Source organism: Canis aureus, chromosome 13 (genome assembly GCF_053574225.1).
Source record: "Canis aureus isolate CA01 chromosome 13, VMU_Caureus_v.1.0, whole genome shotgun sequence".
NCBI classification, from domain to species: Eukaryota; Metazoa; Chordata; class Mammalia; order Carnivora; family Canidae; genus Canis; species Canis aureus.
Genome location: NC_135623.1, coordinates 13,687,792 through 13,704,623, shown reverse-complemented (window position 1 = coordinate 13,704,623; position 16,832 = coordinate 13,687,792). Strand labels below are relative to the sequence as shown.

Below are 16,832 nucleotides of genomic sequence, written 5' to 3'. Positions count from 1 at the left end.
TGCCACCAGCCCCACGCAGGTCTCTTCACTCCTGCTCCCTGGGCCCAGCTCCTCTCCCCGGCTGGCACCATCAGCCGAGAGGCCCCGGGAGCAGAAGTCAGGCCTCCTCCTCCTCCTCCAGGGCTGCCGAAGGCCCCGTGAGGCTCAGCTCAGCCATCACCCCCCGCCCCCCGCGCCTCTTAACTGCGGCCGCCGCCGGCTTCGGCCTGCTCTTCCCGGCCTGCCGAGCGAACCCATTCTCAGGCTCTCCTGCCTCGACGTGTCCCCCCTCCCGAAGGCCTCACAGAAGCCTCATGGGGAAGCCATCCCTGCCCACTCGCCACGGGGCAGGATTCCCAAGACCAGACTCTCAGGGACCCTGGTCAAGGGCGCTGATAAGAGAGACTGTGGGTCTGGAGTTAAACTATTTGGGTTCACGTCCCAGGCCCACCATTTACTGGACACGGGGCCGAAGGAAGGCCCTTCGTAGTCTCTCTTGAGTTCAGTTTCCTCAACTTCCAAATAGTTCCTTTCTCAAGAATAGTTCCTTTCTCATCATGACGTCATAAGGATTAAGAATTAAGCAGGGAAAAGGTCCATCAATGCCACTGAGAATGGGTGGAGGGACCACTAGAATGTGTGAGGCCTGGAAGCAGGGCCTCCAAGAGGGTCTCTCCAAGGGCCTTGGGCAGAGGCTGAGCCATGCCTCATTTGGACTGGGATCAGAAACAGGTGCTCTGAAAATTCATTTGTTTCACGTTTCACCCGGGACTTGGTGTGCCCGAGCTGCTTCTGGAGGCCTCCTGCACCTCGAGCTGCTAAAACTAGCAGAGCAGCCCTGGTGGCCAAAGATGGTGGCATCTGAGACAACCAGAGGCCTTGATTTGCAGGCCCCACCAGTCCCTCCAGCCAGGGATGGTGCCTCTCTTCGGTCGGGATCTGGAAGGGAAGGCCCGGGGACCTTACTGCTGGGTATTGAGAAGACAGGCATCTGCCTCCAACTATTATATCACAGCCCACCCGATGACCCTGGAAAACCGCTCCATCTGTCTGATTCTCAATTTGCTCATCTGTAAAATGGGGAGAATAAACCTCCTAAGGCCATCACAACGACAAAAGAAGTTGATCTATCCAAGGCAACTGACACACAGGTCTCCCTGCATACACTGGCTTCTCCTGACTTCAGCGCCCTTCACTTGTATGTGTTTGATGACATTTGGGCCGCTGGGGCTCTGGCCTCCAGACTTCATCCTGCTAGAGACATGAGAGAACAACAGGGAGGATCCCAAGCCCGTGGCGAGGGTCCACTGGGCAGCAGCTTCTCAGCCAGCCCAGGCCCTGTGGCCCAGATGTCCGATGGAGTCCAAAATTTAGGTCGGCCCCCCGGGTTAGCACCCTGTCCTGTAAGCAACCTGTGTGAACTTGTAGACGGGAGCTGTCCACATTGGGGCCCGTCTCCTCCTCTGGGCCTCTCCTGCAGGGAGGTCATGCACAGGGCTAGTCCACGGGGCCCCATGGAGCCTGGCTGGTGGGCAGGGTGCCAGGTTTAGGGGGTAACACCTCCCACCCTTCCCAGCCTCTGGGTTACCTCAGCCTCTGCTCTCCTCTCTGGATTTCTGGGCTTAGCAGGAGCCACGGCCACAGGGGCAGACAGCATGGGGAGAGGAGATCCTTCCAGAGGGAAGGCCTGTCCTCCCAGCTTCACCTCTGATGCAGTGCAGGCCTCCTTCCTCCCAAGAAAACTTCCCCATGAGCGCCCTCCCCATCAGCCCCAGCCATTGCGACCTCCTCTTAGGTCCCACGCTTCAGCACAGTAGAGCGAACGTTTGCTTGCAGGCCGTAAGCTCCAGGAAAACCAGATGCATCTGATCTGTCTCAGTATGGACAGACCCGGCATACAGTAGGTGCTCAATACGCTCAGGATCAGTGACTGAGCCATCGAGAGCTCGTACCCCTCAGCTGGGGCACAGGTTGTAGAGGAGACAAGAAGAAGGCAGGAGGGAAATGCCTGCCGGTGGCTGCGCCAGAAGGGCCCAGCAGCCGCAGCTGCTCCAGGGTGGGGGGTTCCCTGAGGACCCGGCGAGGCACGGAGGCGGAGGTTGCAGGGCTGCTCTGGGAGACGCTATAGAGTGGATTCAAGCGCTTGACACGTGTCACACACACCACCTCTGGTGCCCTGCAACTCTGGAGTCCATGGTCCGGCGCTCGGAATACCCGCAACTAAAAAGCCATCGTGTCCGGCGCTTCGGACGCACTTCTCCACGCAGCCCTTGCGAACTGGCCTCTGCGGAAGCTAGCATTTTTACTTCCGTTTTACAGATGGGGAAGTGAGGCTTAGAAACATGACGAAAAGCGGCCAAGGTCACAGAGGTGGCGGAAGAGGGACTGGCATCTGGTCTGAGTCCGCACCCAACATTCTCCACCACTGAGAGACCAAGGCCAAGCAGGCCCCAAGGAGCCCGGCTCTCTGACCGAAGCGGTTTGACGAGGCCCCCAGGGGGACCCCCAGTGTGCCCTGACTCATCACTCGGCCTGAGAAAGCCTCCATCCCCGCCATCCCTCCCTCGCACACAGGCACATGTTGCCGAGGCCGCTTATTCACAGCTTAACATATGTGCTCATCCAAAGTCAGATTACAAAGCAGGCTGGGCAGGTCACCCAGCACGACTCGCATGGCACTCGTCGTGTACATAGTCACCAGCACATAATGTGCACAGATACACGCTAACTTGTTCCCACAAGGGGTCACATACTTCTGCACTTTTACCCAACGGACAGTGATGCTTGTCCACACGGAGGCTGCACAGGTACAGACCTCACATACCCGCTCACTCACGTGCTTACCCCACACAACAAATACATCTGTGCGCCCCACATCACGCAGGCACCCACATCTGCTCAATGTCATGCACCAGATCCTCCCCAACAAGACTGTGTCCATTGTTCCCAGACCCTGTACTAGGTCCAGGTGAGCAATGATGCTCCCTCCCTCTGGGGTTGGCCAGGAGGCCCTGAAAGGGGAAGAAGGCTCAGCCTGCCTGTGATGGATGGAATTAATCTATTGAGCTGGAGAAACTAAATAATTAAATCCCTAATCACCCCCCAAGCCGGCCCAGGCCAATATAGCCGAGGGAGGGAGGGGGCTCTGAGGCCCAGACCAATATCGTAGAGAGAGGGAAGGGCTTGGGAGGGGAGGCATAGAACAGAACCCTCTAGGAGTTTCTCTGGGAGGAGCTCCAGCAGGCAGGCAGACAGACAGACAGACACAGTCCTCAAGGGCCACAGGCTGTCCCTTTCCACGCTTAAGAAGAAGCACAGCACCACCCACTCATACAGGGCGGGCCTCCCCCAGCTCCCCAGGGCCTTCCTGTCCCACCACGGATGCGTCCCGCGCGGGTCTGGGGGTGGCAGGCAGGACGCTCAGGCTGCCTGGGGCTGCGGCTGCCTCTGGGGTCCGCCCAGGTGGAGCCGAGGTGGGGTCAGCAGGGAAGGACCCTCCGCACAGATGCACCTGCTTCCCTCTGGGGGCGGGTCCAGCACGTGGCCGGCAGGCTGAGGCCGGGGCAGAGGCCTGGGCAGGGGGGCTCGGGATCGGCCTGGGAGCAGGCCCCAGTCCCATTGGCTGAAAAGTGGGTCATTTTCCTTTTGAAAAATAGTGAGAAAATGGAGAAGTAGGTCGGGCTCTCATCCCCTCAGCCCCAGGCGCCGGCCTGACTTGCAGGGCGGAGAGGACTTGCAGGGCAGGGGAGGCGACACCTGCACATCCACAGCCCAGCTCCCCCAGGGCACGCTCCCCCCCCCACAGGCCGAGGCCGTCAGCAGCCCCCAGGCCCCAGGACTGCACTCCGCAGCGGCTCCTGCCCCCTGCCCGGCGGGTGAGCGCCCAGGCCGGGAGCCTCCTCCCATCCTCCCGGCTGTCGTGATACCTCCTCTCTTCTCCCTTCCTCTGCGTCCACGTGGGCAGAGTCGTTGCCATGACACCGCGGGCAGGTGGGCGGCTCTGGCGGCAGCTTGAGCCCAGCCCCCAGCCCCGAGCCCAGGTGGGGGGAGCGGCGCCCCCGCCCCAGCCGGATGCAGGAGCCTGGCCGAAGGCCCTGCGACTGGGCCTAGGGCACCCAGTGGGCACCCGGCGGGCACCCGGCGGGCACGGGCTGCGGCTGTGGGGCCAGTCCTCCCACCACCGCGGTCCCCTCCCGGCTGACATCCAAGCCCGTCCTTCCCGAGCGACCCCAGCGCGACCCCAGGCCTCTGGGGAGAGGCCGGATGGCCCAAAGTGGAGCCGCCCCAGAGCCCCCTCCCTGCCCCCTAGCCCCGGCTGGTCCTCTGGAGCGCCGTCCCTTTCCCCAGGGTGTCCCCACACGACTGAATTCACGTCACAGCCTGGGGAGGCCCAGTGCTCCTGAGCCCACACATGGCCCAGTGCGACCAGGGGTGTGGGCCCAGGACCCAGGATGGCGCAGGGAGGACCCAGGACGGCCCCACCGGGCACACCGGGCCCGCCCACCCAGGCCTGGGCCCCTGGGCCGGGCCTGAGCTGAAGGTTCTCAGGGCTCCGGTCCGCTCCAGGGTGGGCCCTGGGTCCCTGGGTGTCCAAGCGTCCGTGGCTCTGACTCCCTGAGACTCTCCCATGAGGTTGCCCATGCTGCTCCCCAAGGCGGGAGCCCTGTATCACTGAGCCCCCCCGCGCACCGGCCACAGGGGTGGGTGCATGGTGCGGTGGTGACGGGATCCCAGAGGAAGGGAGAAGGGTCAGCCAAGGTCAACCGGAGGGGGTCCAGCTGGCAGCGGGCTGTCCCCGACCCACACTCTGCGGACGCACAGACCTCTTCACCCCCCTTAGGCTCCTCCGGCCAAGGCAATGACCGGGCTGCCCAAAATACCTCCGTGTGCCCGTGTGTGCTCGCGTGTGCTCGCCTGTGCACGGGGGCGCACGCGTCCCATCTCCTTTCCTCCACTTCCACCGCCAGGGTTGGGCATCGGGGCGGCCCTCGCCCTGGGTTCTCTCGGAAGCCACTGCAGGGGCTCCCAGCTGGGCCCCTGCCCCACAGCCTGGCCCGACCCCAGCCGTTCCCCTCACTGGCCGCCTGCGTGATCTGCCAACTGCGGGCCGGGGACCCGCGGGCCGGGGACCTACAGGGCCACATGCTCCTCTGGACGCCGCAGGGGCGGCCGCGAACACGACTCAGGAAGCTCCCACTGTCGGGAAGTTCGCTTTCTGGTACAGGACGCGTATTAAGATGGAGAGGATGCCTGTCCCCTCGGGGCGCCCAAGCCCCCCAGCGTCGCACGGGCCCTGGCCTCGGCTCCCTGCCTCAGAGAGAGAGAGATGATAAGAAATAGATTGGATAACGGAGTGCGGGGAGGGGACAGAAAGGCAAGCGGACGTCTAAGGTAAACGGTGGGTGAGGCCTCTCCAAAAAAAGTGACTTTTGAGCAAAGACTTGAGAGCAAATCACATGGATATCTGGGGGAAGAACAGCTCAAGCTGAGGGAAAAATTAGCACGACGGCCTCGAGGTGGGACTGTGCTTACCGTCTTGGTGGCACCGAAAGGAAGCCCTGGCTGGGGTGGCACCTCGGATCGGGGAGGTGACTGGAGCTATTTTACATACGGCAGTCGTGCCACCCAGGCCCCACTGAGCATATGGACCTCACCCCGAGCCGAGAAGCCATGGGAGAGGCATGACCTCATCTCACTGCTTTTGCAGGGGAGGATCTGCGGAGGAGGGGCTGGCAACGGTGGAAGTAGGGAGACCAGTCGGGACATTTACTGCAACCCCTTTTCCTACCGTTGCCCACCTGGGGACCACCCGTTCTCACGTTGCGCAGCGGCTCGGAGGCCTCCTCTCCTGTGGACGCTTCACCAACCCCTCCCGTCCCCGCCCCAGGACTGACCGAGCCCTGTCTAGGTCTCCACGCCCCCACCACCCCCGTGAACACTTGCGTCACACAACCTTCCCTAACGCTCTCCTTACTTGGTGCGGGTCTCTTACCTTCTCTAGATTATAAGTTCCCTGAGGTCGAGGACCCTCCCCGGTGTTCAGCACAGAACGTGGCAGATCATGGGCATGGAATAAACGTTGGCTGAATGAATGGAGGTACTGTGGGGGGCACCGGGGGGGTGGCAGGGAAACCACGTGCAGGCCGCTGCTAGTGTGCGAGTGGGTGAGTGAGGTAGGTGCACACGGATGCGCTCACGGGTTGCAATCAGGCCGCTGTTAGCACATGCCCACATACTTCTGCACGCTCTGGTCATGTGTACGTGTGTTAGCAGGCGGGTACGTGCGGACAAATCCCCGTGTTGGTGCACACATTCCTGCCAATCCGTTCATGCGCGTACACCTTAGTGCAATTATGCCAAGAGCGGCGTATGAAAACTCGGACAGGTGGTATGCACATGCACACGTACACACATACCGCCACCTGCCCCGCGAGTGTGAGGCTCATGCACACTTGGGCCTCTCTATTATCCTTGCCCCCTTCACCCACCAAGCCCCACTCGTTCCCCTCGATTCTCAAAATGTCTCGAGTCATGTCGAGGTTTAAGCTCCCATACTCTTTCCCCACACACGCTTCTGAGCACCCCAGCCTCCGATAGCCTTGGGTTGGGCTCCCCCACTCAGCTGTGTCCAAGGCCTGTGTAGGCTTCTCCTCTGCAAACCCCCACCATGTGGATGGTAGTGAGGAACAGTTGGGTCCCTGTGACCTGAGAATTGGAGATACCTCAAGGAGGCTGCTTTCTGGAGAAGAGCCACAGGCATCAGGGTGGATCAAATTTAAGCATGTGGGAAAACAGCTTCTGGGCAGCTCCAGTGTTCAGAGCCTCTCTCTCTCCCTCCCTCCCTCTCTCTCTGTGTCACATTTATTCACATGACCCAGCTTACGTACATAATTCACGTGCTACTAATTCACGTATGCACATGTGTGTCCCCATATGTATGCCCACATGCAAACTTCCACTCCCATATATGCATTGTTGGGTGAGCATCCCAGCACACACACACACTCTCTCATGTGCAGGTTTAATTAAGTCATTGCCTTCAAAGTCACATATATATAAGGATGCACGCTAGAGTCGTGCACACATACACCTACGTATACACGTGTCCACGCTTCTACACGAAATCATAAGTGTTTGTACACATTTATACGGCATGCTCACACGTATGTGTGTACCTATGCACAGTCACATACCCCCTCACAGGCACGTGCGCCGGAACAGCAGAGCTATCCAGCCCCTCCCCTGGCTTCTATCCCACGCACAAAGCCAGGAGTCCATATCCTCTCCAAGGGACATCACAAGTTTGCACTTGCTCTCTTTCTTGCCAGTCTCCCACTTCTCCATTTGGAAAGTTGTTCCTACTATCAATAGGATATGCCCCACTCCTGGACACACCCCATTCCCACCCACGCTCAGGAAAAACAAAACAAAAAAAAAAGTCATTCTAAAAATGGGCTGTTATCCCCTTGTCCCATGCCTGTAGTAACCAATATTTCCTCAGACAACCTGGGGAATCGGTACCAACGAAGCAGGTGCACCCATCCCAAGGTGCACTTTTTCCTCCACCTAAGAGGCCACCCCCACCCCGCCCCCATATACACATACAACTCTTTAATGCAAAAGGGGGACATAAGAAGAAAATATCGAGACCCGAGTTTTTCCTCCCCATACCTCTGGGTATGGCCCACCACTCCCAGACTCCAAAACAGTTATTGGGGCGCAGGAAGGAACAGTCAGAAAATTATCTCTGGGCTCTAAAACCTCCTGGGATCCCTCTCTTCCTCCCTAGAGGGCAACTTCATGATGTCCAGCGAACCCCTTCCATCCCAGCCCAAGGACCCTGCCAAAAAGAGGCCAGACCTTAAGGCTTAAAAATGTAAAGATGGTGACCTTGGCTCAAGATAACAAAAGAAGTATTTAGAAAAACAAAAAACAAAAACAAAAAACAAAAATAAAACAAACCATGAGCTGGGTAGGGAGCAGGGAGGGGAACTGAAGACACCTCCTAGCAGGAAAGTGGCTGCTGGAACATTAGATCATGGATAGCAGGACTCTCCAAGGGGCCAGGGAGAGGGGGGTGGACATCCAGCATTGCATGTGGGGGTGGAGGGGTGACTGCTTCAGGCAGTAGCAGCAGCTCCAAAGTAAAGTCTTATCAAAGCTGTTATGTAACGGAGGGAGCTGAGTGGAGCACAAACACCTCCCCTCCCCAAACAGGCACCCACACCCACACCCACCACCTCCCAGCACCCACAGCATAGGAAAACTCGGCTCCTCCCAAGCAGCGAGAAGGGAAGAATCATCCTGATGAGTTACATCAAAAACATGATGGGTGATGGGCTCCTTATTAACTACAAGTCACATCTGGGAAAGAACAAACTGGCTTGGTTTGGGGTCCCTGGATACGTCCCCCCTTTCCTTGAATTCCCTGCCACACCCAGTTTCTGCCCAGCATCATCTGGAAACCTTCTCTGCTCTCCCCTCAAGAAGGATCCCATTTGAATATTTGATTGTGCTCTTGGGGCTGGGAGGTGAAGCTGCCATCAACCCTTCCTGCCTGTTGTTCCCCACAGTCTCATCTGCATGTCCTGACATTTGGCTCTCATCCCCCTGGGATGACAAGGGAAGGGACCTGGAGAAATGACTCCTTGCTCTATTCCCTTCAGAGTTACAAAGACAAAGCACAAGAAAATTGAGACGCTAGGTTAGTGGGGAAAAGATTTCCAAGGAAGCTGAGGATCGAAACCTGGACCCTACCCCCTAATTTGAAGGGGTTTTTCTTCCTCTAGATCTTCCTCTTTCCCCATTGCCCTGTCTCCAGTAGCCTCCTCCTCTGCTCCATGGCACTGAACAACCCCACCCACTCCTTGAATCCTCTGCTTGGAAATCTTCCTCCCCAACAAAAGTCTCTCCCAAATGCTGCTCCGAGCTGTGGTTAGGGTGGGCAGAGAACAGGAGGCAGGCTTGCAGAATATTTCGCTGTCCCCTGTCTCGATTCCAAGTATGCTGGGCAGAGGGGTGCCACGCAGTGGAGCAAATTGTCCCGAACTCCTGGGCTCTGTGTACCCCCAGGCCTAACTCGCAAAACCTAAGCTCTCCCAGTCCAGAGCTGCCTTGAGCCTGAACTTCGGGGGCCCGGGAGGAGAAAAAGCCAGTGTCCATACCCCTAAGCTCATGGCACTAAAAACTATGCAGAAGAAGAGTGAGCTCGCCCGCCACGGTACCCCCCTCCATGGCCACCCCCACACTCACGGAAAAGTGGTCTGGGAGAGGGGTGAGGGGACTGGAACAGGAAGAGAGGAGGCCTCCCCCCCAAAATACGGCTAATAACTAACCCTGAGGCCTAAAGCCCCAGGGAGGACCCCAAAATCTATCTCCCCATGCACAGGCTCCGTCCTTGGAAAGTGGGTCATCCGGGAGAATTCTGCTAGTGAGCCCCGAGCGCCGCCAGGTCCCCTTCGGTCCCCTTCCCGACACGGGCCCCAGCGCAGCGCCGCTCAGCCCTGAGGCCGAGGCCAGGAAGGAGCCAGTCCCCACCGAGCCCGTTCAGCACTCGGGACAGCTCCCAGAGAGCCTGCGCCCCGGGGCGCCCGCCTGACACCCCCACCGCGCCCGCCGAGCCCCCGAGCCCCTGCCCACCCCACGCTCGGCTCCTGGCCACCGGGAGCACCTGCTGTCGCTCCCTCGCCTCTGTGTCCAAAGAGAGAAAGGAAACCCAGCCACGAGGCTTCCCTGAGGGAGCCCAGGGAGAGGACCCCACCCACCTCCTTTTCAGCCCAGAGCCTCTCAACGCCACTCACAGCTGGCTCTAAAAACCACTTTTTCCTTCTTAACCACCACCCCGAAGATAAGAGAAATACTCACGTGGGGGCTCCCAGCCCTGTAGGCAGATGTGGTGGGGGGAGGCCGAGAGAGGTAGCTCCCCACACCCCGATCGGAGCCCCCTTTCTGAAGGAGCCAGCTCCCATCTGGACTGGGGGGAGGAGAGACATGTGGAAGCACTGATTGAGGGGAGGGGAGAAGAAAAAGGGGAGGAGGCAGGAGCGGGGGACTGCAGGGTGGGGGTGTCGGGATGGGGGCAAGGGAATCCTTTTTAATTTCATTCTCTCCCCATGTCTACATCAGCCCTGCAGGCTCAGCTCTTTAATATTTACACATAGGAAGAGGAGAGGATGGGAAAGAACAGAGAGTGAGGGGGGCAGGGGGTACCTGAGCTCAAAGGACACAGAGGCAGGAGCCTGCAGGAGCTGGGAGCTTGAGCCCCCCGCCTCCTTCCTGGCCCGCTCCCATTCTGAGCTCTTGGCTGGGAGGAAGAAGGGACCCCGGGACCATTCTGGCCCTTTGTTAACAAGACACTTTGAAGCCGCATCAGAAAAAAGGATCAGATCCCCACCCACATACCTGGACACCCCCACAAACCCAGATTTCTTGGGTGCCTTATGTGCAGATGGTAGAAGCAAGTATTCAGGCGCAAGCATGTTCTGATGCTCGGAAGCATGTTTTGCATGTGGGCTGCTGGGCAAGCACATGAACACGTCAGCTAGCATGTGCAGGTCGGTGCAAGTATGTTCTGGGTGGATTCCCATGTCACAGCCCAGGCGAGATCCTACACAAACTTATGTAATCCCACGCGTAAATCGGCCCCCAAGTGACCCAAGGGCAAGGCCATCCTCTCCCCCCAGACACCCTTACTCATCGGCCCTTCTCTCGCAGCCTCACTTTTCCTTTCTGTGACTTGGGGACAAGGGCTGGTGGGGAGGCAGGCTGCCTCGGAGCCCAGGGACTTGACGAGTTATTAGCAACAATGAGCTAGCAGCTCGTTACCATAACGATGGTGCCGCTGCCTCGCCCCAGCTCAAACCCAGACTCCCCAGGCGGCAGGAGGCCCGCTGAGCCAGCAGTCTTCAGACTGGGGCTGGGGTGGGGGGGCAGGCGGGCAAAGAAGGCAGCAAGACACGATGCTTGTACAGCGGAGGGCACGCAGCTGGTCCTCCAACTCCCACTGAGACAACAGTTGACTCCACCAAGTGGGAATCAAATCAGACTCTGGGAAGGCTTCCTGACGGCGGAGACGGCAAGACCCTGGAAGGGGTCTGTAGGAGCCCCTCTAGGCAAAAGATTCGCCTCGTCCCCTCACTCCAAGAAACTCTTCCACTGATCTTAGCAGATTAAGAGAAAAAATTAAAAAAAAAAAAAAAAAAAAACACCAAATAGAACACCAAAAAACACCAAATAGAAGGCCCCTCTCTGGGATCCCTGGGTGGCGCAGCGGTTTGGCGCCTGCCTTTGGCCCAGGGCGCGATCCTGGAGACCCGGGATCGATTCCCACATCGGGCTCCCGGTGCATGGAGCCTGCTTCTCCCTCTGCCTGTGTCTCTGCCTCTCTCTCTCTCTGTGACTATCATAAATAAATAAATTAAAAAAAAATTAAAAAAAATAAAAAAAAAAAAAAAAAAGAAGGCCCCTCTCTGAATTCCAGTCTTCCCATCTGGCAAATGGGGACAATTATCTTAGCGTTTACCCTAGGTTTCTGGAAAGTGTGATTCGAAAGGGTTTAAGGGTAACTACAGACCCTCCCCAAACCAGAAAAGCCCCAGAAGTTTCTCTACCCAACAGGAACCCATGAGATAAGGACTGTCAGGCCAGCTAGAGGCGGAATGCATCAGAAACTGGGTGGGATGAAGGAAGATGGAGCCCGGCCAGCTCGAGCCCCAACATCAGCTGGAGAGAGATGATGTGAGGTGCCAGGCGGCAGCTGAAAGAAAGCAGGCACCGCCACGGAGAGTCTAGGAGTCTGGTCTTCAGCAGATCCGGCCCCTCACACGCAGGAATCCGGACAAGCCCGTGGCCTACTCCGCGGTGGGCATGGCCGCGAAGCCACCCCCAACCCCTGGCCCTCTCTTTTATAAAGGGTCCCAGGCTAAAGGATCTACAGCCTCGGGCTTATTGGGTCTTTGAAACCCCCTCTGCTCGGCTCTGACGGGCATAGACTGGGGCGGGCAGGGGGTCCAGGAATGGAAAGCAACGCGCAGGGTTGGAAAGTTTCCGGGCTGAGACTCGCCAGGAACACGCAAGTTTGCTGTTTGACCTTGGGCAAGTCCGCGCCCTTCTCTGGGCTTCGGTGCCCTCACTTTAGAATCAAGAGGTTAGAGCAAGTCAGTCCCAAGGTTCCTCTCCCGGCCGCCGTTCCACAGCTCCGTGCAAGCGCACCCCTTGGACGGGAGCCCCCTGGCATAAAATGCAGTGGGCACCACGTGCAGGATCAGTGGGGGCATTGAGGGTGGGGGCTGCAGGGCTTGCGTCTGAGGCTGTTCATCCTATGCTCATGTTCCTTTTAGAAACACCTGCCACCCTAGCCCTCCCAGCTCCCTTTTTAGACCCTGATTCACTGCCAACTCACGAAGCCTCTCCCTTCCCTCCCTCCTCTCTTCTCCCCCAATCTCTCTTTTAGGCCTTGGCAGCTGGGTGCAGAAGTAGCCCCGGCACTCAGGGAACGCTGGGTGGGGGGAGACACGGCGGCCCAGGGTCTGAGAGAAGACGCCGGGAAGCGCCACTCTTTCGCCTTGGCCCAGCCCAACTCTGCGAGTCACCCCAAGACCTGGGTTGGAGTCCTTCTGCCCCGCTGGTTAGCAGGGGGCAATCCGGAGAACCGCCATTCACCTCTGAAGCCTCAACACCCTCATCTGTCAACCGGCATCATACTAAGCCAAACTACGTGAAATTGCTGCTCTTGTAGGCAAAAAACAAAAACAGCTGAATCCTGGCCCTTTCAGAGCCTTAACCGGGCCTGCCTGCTTCCTGAGGCTGTTGGGGGGATAAGAGGAAGGAGGTGAGGGGGGGTTAGTTTTTCAAAAGCCCTGCACTGATACAAAGGCACTGTTTTCTTACTATTCTTACTTCAAAAGCTTTAGCACAGACCCACCTGGAGCCAAGGGCCTGAACAAATGACCCAGAACTTGGAAATTTAGGACTTGGAAGTCTGGGAGACAGCCACCTGCTCTGATGACTAACAACAGGACAGCAGCTTCCACCTGGCCTCCTCAGCTCCTGGCACTAAGGGGCCCTTGGTGAGCGTCACGGGGGTGACACAAGTTCCTAGGCCCCAAGATTCTTAGCAGCACACACACTCCCGCGCCCCCCGGGCCCCCGACCACCGGGGCCCCACAGGCAGCAAGGACCCAGCCGTGGCATCGTGGGGGGTGGCCCCTGGGGAGGTGAAGGTGAACCTCAAGGTGGGGAACGCAGCGCAGCCCTTGCCTGAGTCAGGGGCAGGAGTCGCAGGCGCGGAGGGATGACCCGACCTGGGCCAAGTCTCATCTCCCAGCGCCAGGCCTCCCAGCGCCCGCGGTGTCCCCGTCCCCGTCCCCGTCCCCGGGGAAGGAGGGACAAAGCCCGGGTGCTGTGATTCAGAGTGAGCCCTGCTCACATACAGCCTGACACACACACACACACACACACACACACAGGCCACGGATGCCCGGACCACTCACGGAGACACAGGCACACGGGCACACACACATCCTGTTCGCAGGGACATACACAGGCACGCGTGGCGGCCGCGCACACGCTCATTCACACACATGTCTACAGACACACACAGCGACACACTCCACGCTCACACCGCACACACCCGCGGACACGCTCGCGCCGCGCACACGGCCGCCCGCAGACCCACGCGGGGACACTCGCACACTCACCGCGGGCACCGTGACACGCACGCACACTCGCGCACCTGCAGGGGAAACTTCTCTCCGGGTCTCCCCGACACCACCGCTGCCCCCGCGGCCGGCGGGCTGCCCCCCCCGCGGCCCGAGCCCCCCGAGCCCCCCGCGCCGGCCCGCAGCCCCCTCGGCCCCGCGCGGCCCTCCCGCCGCCCCCCTGCTCGGGGTCAGGCCGCGGCCGCCTGCAGGGGCGGGGGCGGGGGGGGCGGCCCAGGGCTCCCTCCTTCCCTCCACCCCTCCCCTCCACCCCAACCCCGTCCCTCCCCCCTCCCCTCCCCCCGCCCCCTCCCCCCTCCCCGGGCCCGGAGCCGAGGCCGCGGGCGCCCGGGGCGTGGGCGGCGCCGGGGCCGCAGCCAGGCCGAGGCTGGGGGGCGCTGCCGAGGGCGCGGCCCCGGCCCCCCGCGCTTACCTGGCCCGGCTGGGGCTCCGGCCGGGGGCCATGGTGCGGGCGGCGGGGGGGCGGCACTGCGGAGCCCCCGGCGGAGGGGCCGCGCCGGCTGCGGAGCCCCGAGCGAGCGCCGGGCGGCTGCGGGCGCGGGAGCGGGAGGCGGCCAAGCCACGGAGGCTGGATTTCCCGGGGACCGGGACGGGGAGGCGGGGGGATCCCGCCCGCGCGCTCCGCCCCCGCCCCCGCCCCCGCCCCCGCCCCCGCGCGCCTGCCCGGCCCGAGGCGGCCGCGCTCCTGCCCCCGCAGCGGCCCGGGCTCCCCGCCAGCCCCTCCCCCCGGGACCACCCGCGCCGCGGGCCCGGGCAGCCACCGCGGCGCCACCACGCGCAGCCGGGGACACGGTCGGGCAGCCCCGGGCACAGGGCTCGCGCCCCCCGAGGCAGGTCACAGCCTGGGTGTCACCCGGGAGCCCCCCCGCATCCCCTCGGGAGGCTCCTCGGGCCCCCCCGTATCCCCCCCGTATCCCCCCCCGCATCCCCCCCCGCATCCCCTCGGGCGGCTCCTCTGGCCCCCCCGTATCCCCCTCCCCGCATCCCCTCAGGAGGCTCCTCGGGTCCCCCCGTATCCCCCCAATCCCCTCGGGAGGCTCCTCGGGTCTCCCCCCATCCCCCCCCCATACCCTCAGGAGGCTCTTCGGGTCCCCCCATCCCCTCGGGAGGCTCCTCAGGTCCGCCCCCTGCATCCCCCCCTGCATCTCCCCCATCCTCTCGGGAGCCTCCTCGGGTCCCCCCGCATCCCCCCCATCCCCTCGGGCGGCTCTTCGGGTCCCCCGTATCCCCCCCCTGCATCCCCTCGGGAGGCTCTTGGGGTCCCCGCGGGCCGCCCCCCAGCCGCGGCCGGGGAGGGGCGCTGTGCCCGGGGGCCCCCCAGCCTGACACCCGCGCGGCCCAGGCCACCTGCCGGCCGGCGGCCCCCCAGCCCCTGTGCCCGCCCACCTCGGGGCCCTGGGCCGTGCGGGGCGCTGCGGGGAGGGCAGGGGACAGTCCAGCCCGGAGGCGGAGAGCTGACTGCAGCACTTCCCGGCTGGAGTCGGTCCCAGCGCCCGGGAGACGCTGGGCGAGGCGGGGAGAGGGGGGCCTGGGGAAGCCGCAGGGGGAGGGGCTGGAAGGCGGGGGAGGGGCTGGTCCTGGATTCGGATTCCGCGGGGTGCGGCGGGCGCCGGGAAGGGGGAGCCTGTGCTGCTTGGAGCCCCCCTCCGCCCTGCCTGCCTCCGCCGGTTCTGGTCCCCAGCCAGGGCTCGGGAGCCTCGGAGACCAGCTGTCCTAGCTGTCCTCCTCTCCAGGGACACACGTTCAAGTTATTGTGACTCCACGTTCACCCAACTACCCCCTTTGCCCGGTCCCCCTCTGGGGTTGCCGGCTCTCTTCCTTGTATAAAGGGAGAAACTGAGGCGGGGAAAGTAGGAGTCACAGGCTCCAGAAAAGTTAAAACTGGGAGTAAGCCCTTTCCCCTTCCTGCAGAGAACTGTTTAAAGATCCCACATGACATAAATGACAAAAAGGAATGTGGAGGGATCCCTGGGTGGCGCAGCGGTTTGGCGCCCGCCTTTGGCCCAGGACGCGATTCTGGAGACCCGGGATCGAATCCCACATCGGGCTCCCAGTGCATGGAGCCTGCTTCTCCCTCTGCCTGTGTCTCTGCCCCTCTCTCTCTCTCTCTCTGTGACTATCATAAATAAATAAAAATTAAAAAAAAAAAAAAAAAAAAAAGAAGGAGTGTGGAAAGCCCTTGCCCAAGGAAATCTAGACTCTGGGATGGGGGCCGGGCAGGACGGTTACCTTGCCCTGCGCTGCGGCCCACGGGAGCGTTTCCATCAGGAATTTTCAATCTAAGCTAAGGTTGCAGCTCATTTCCAGCCCAGGGACCAGGCAAAACCAGATACAACAGAAAAGAAAGTGGAAAGTTGGTCCCAGGAACCCACCTTAGAACTGAAAGAACCACTTTGCTTTCCGTGGAGGATAAGACCAGCCATCACATAGGACATCCAGGGCACCACCGTGGTTTCTGAGTCCTAAGATGAACGTTTTGTTAGCTATTCTGAAATTGGAACGCGTCCTGCAACCGATAGGGACCTTCAATACGGTTTTCTGCTTTTCTCTGAAGGCTGTTATCCAAGGGTTGACGTGTTTTAGAATTGAGAACATGATGTAGTTTTCATCTGTTAATTCAACAACCATTTACTGATTAAGATTAATCAGACAGGTTTACCCTGGGCAGTGTGCTTTCACAGCCGTCCAGTGATGTGTAAGGGAGACAGAGATGTAAACCAATAATTACTTCCAGGGCCAGCTTCGAACGAGTGTGAGCTGTGCAGTCACACAGAGCCCCACACTTAAAAAGGCCCCACTCTTGGTTTAATGCTCTCCTGTCACCGTCTCGAAATTCTTAATGATTTCTTAACAAGGGGCCCTGCACTTCACAAATTATGATTGCTATGTTAGGAATTCCACGCCTCCACAGAGATGGGCACAAGATACTCTGAGTCTAGAGGCAACAGTGAGCCCTGCCTCAGTGAAGAGGGGCAGGCAGAGAAGTAAGGAAACGTAAAGGAGGCACTGGAGACTTCCAAGCCGGGAGAGAGAATTAGGGCCGAGAACCCCACACATGCAGGGACCAGAACTCCTCAAACGGTCATTCTAGCAATATGACGGGCTGGTGCTTATTGATCCTTCCACCGAAAACGT

General features: G+C 60.2%; 1 protein-coding gene across 2 annotated transcripts in view; it reads right to left on the bottom strand.

The window, feature by feature from the left end:
• Positions 1 to 14,246, bottom strand: part of DLGAP3 (DLG associated protein 3) — a 62,126-nt gene extending 47,880 nt beyond the window's left edge. Inside the window, exon 1 of one of the 2 annotated variants that reach the window (XM_077844829.1) lies at positions 14,110 to 14,246. The gene's annotated coding sequence lies outside the window, so the exon portion shown is untranslated. Of the gene's footprint in view, positions 1 to 9,843; positions 10,297 to 14,109 lie in introns of those variants that run through there. The other variant, XM_077844828.1, reaches the window with a different exon arrangement.
• Between the last annotated feature and the right edge of the window lie 2,586 nt (positions 14,247 to 16,832).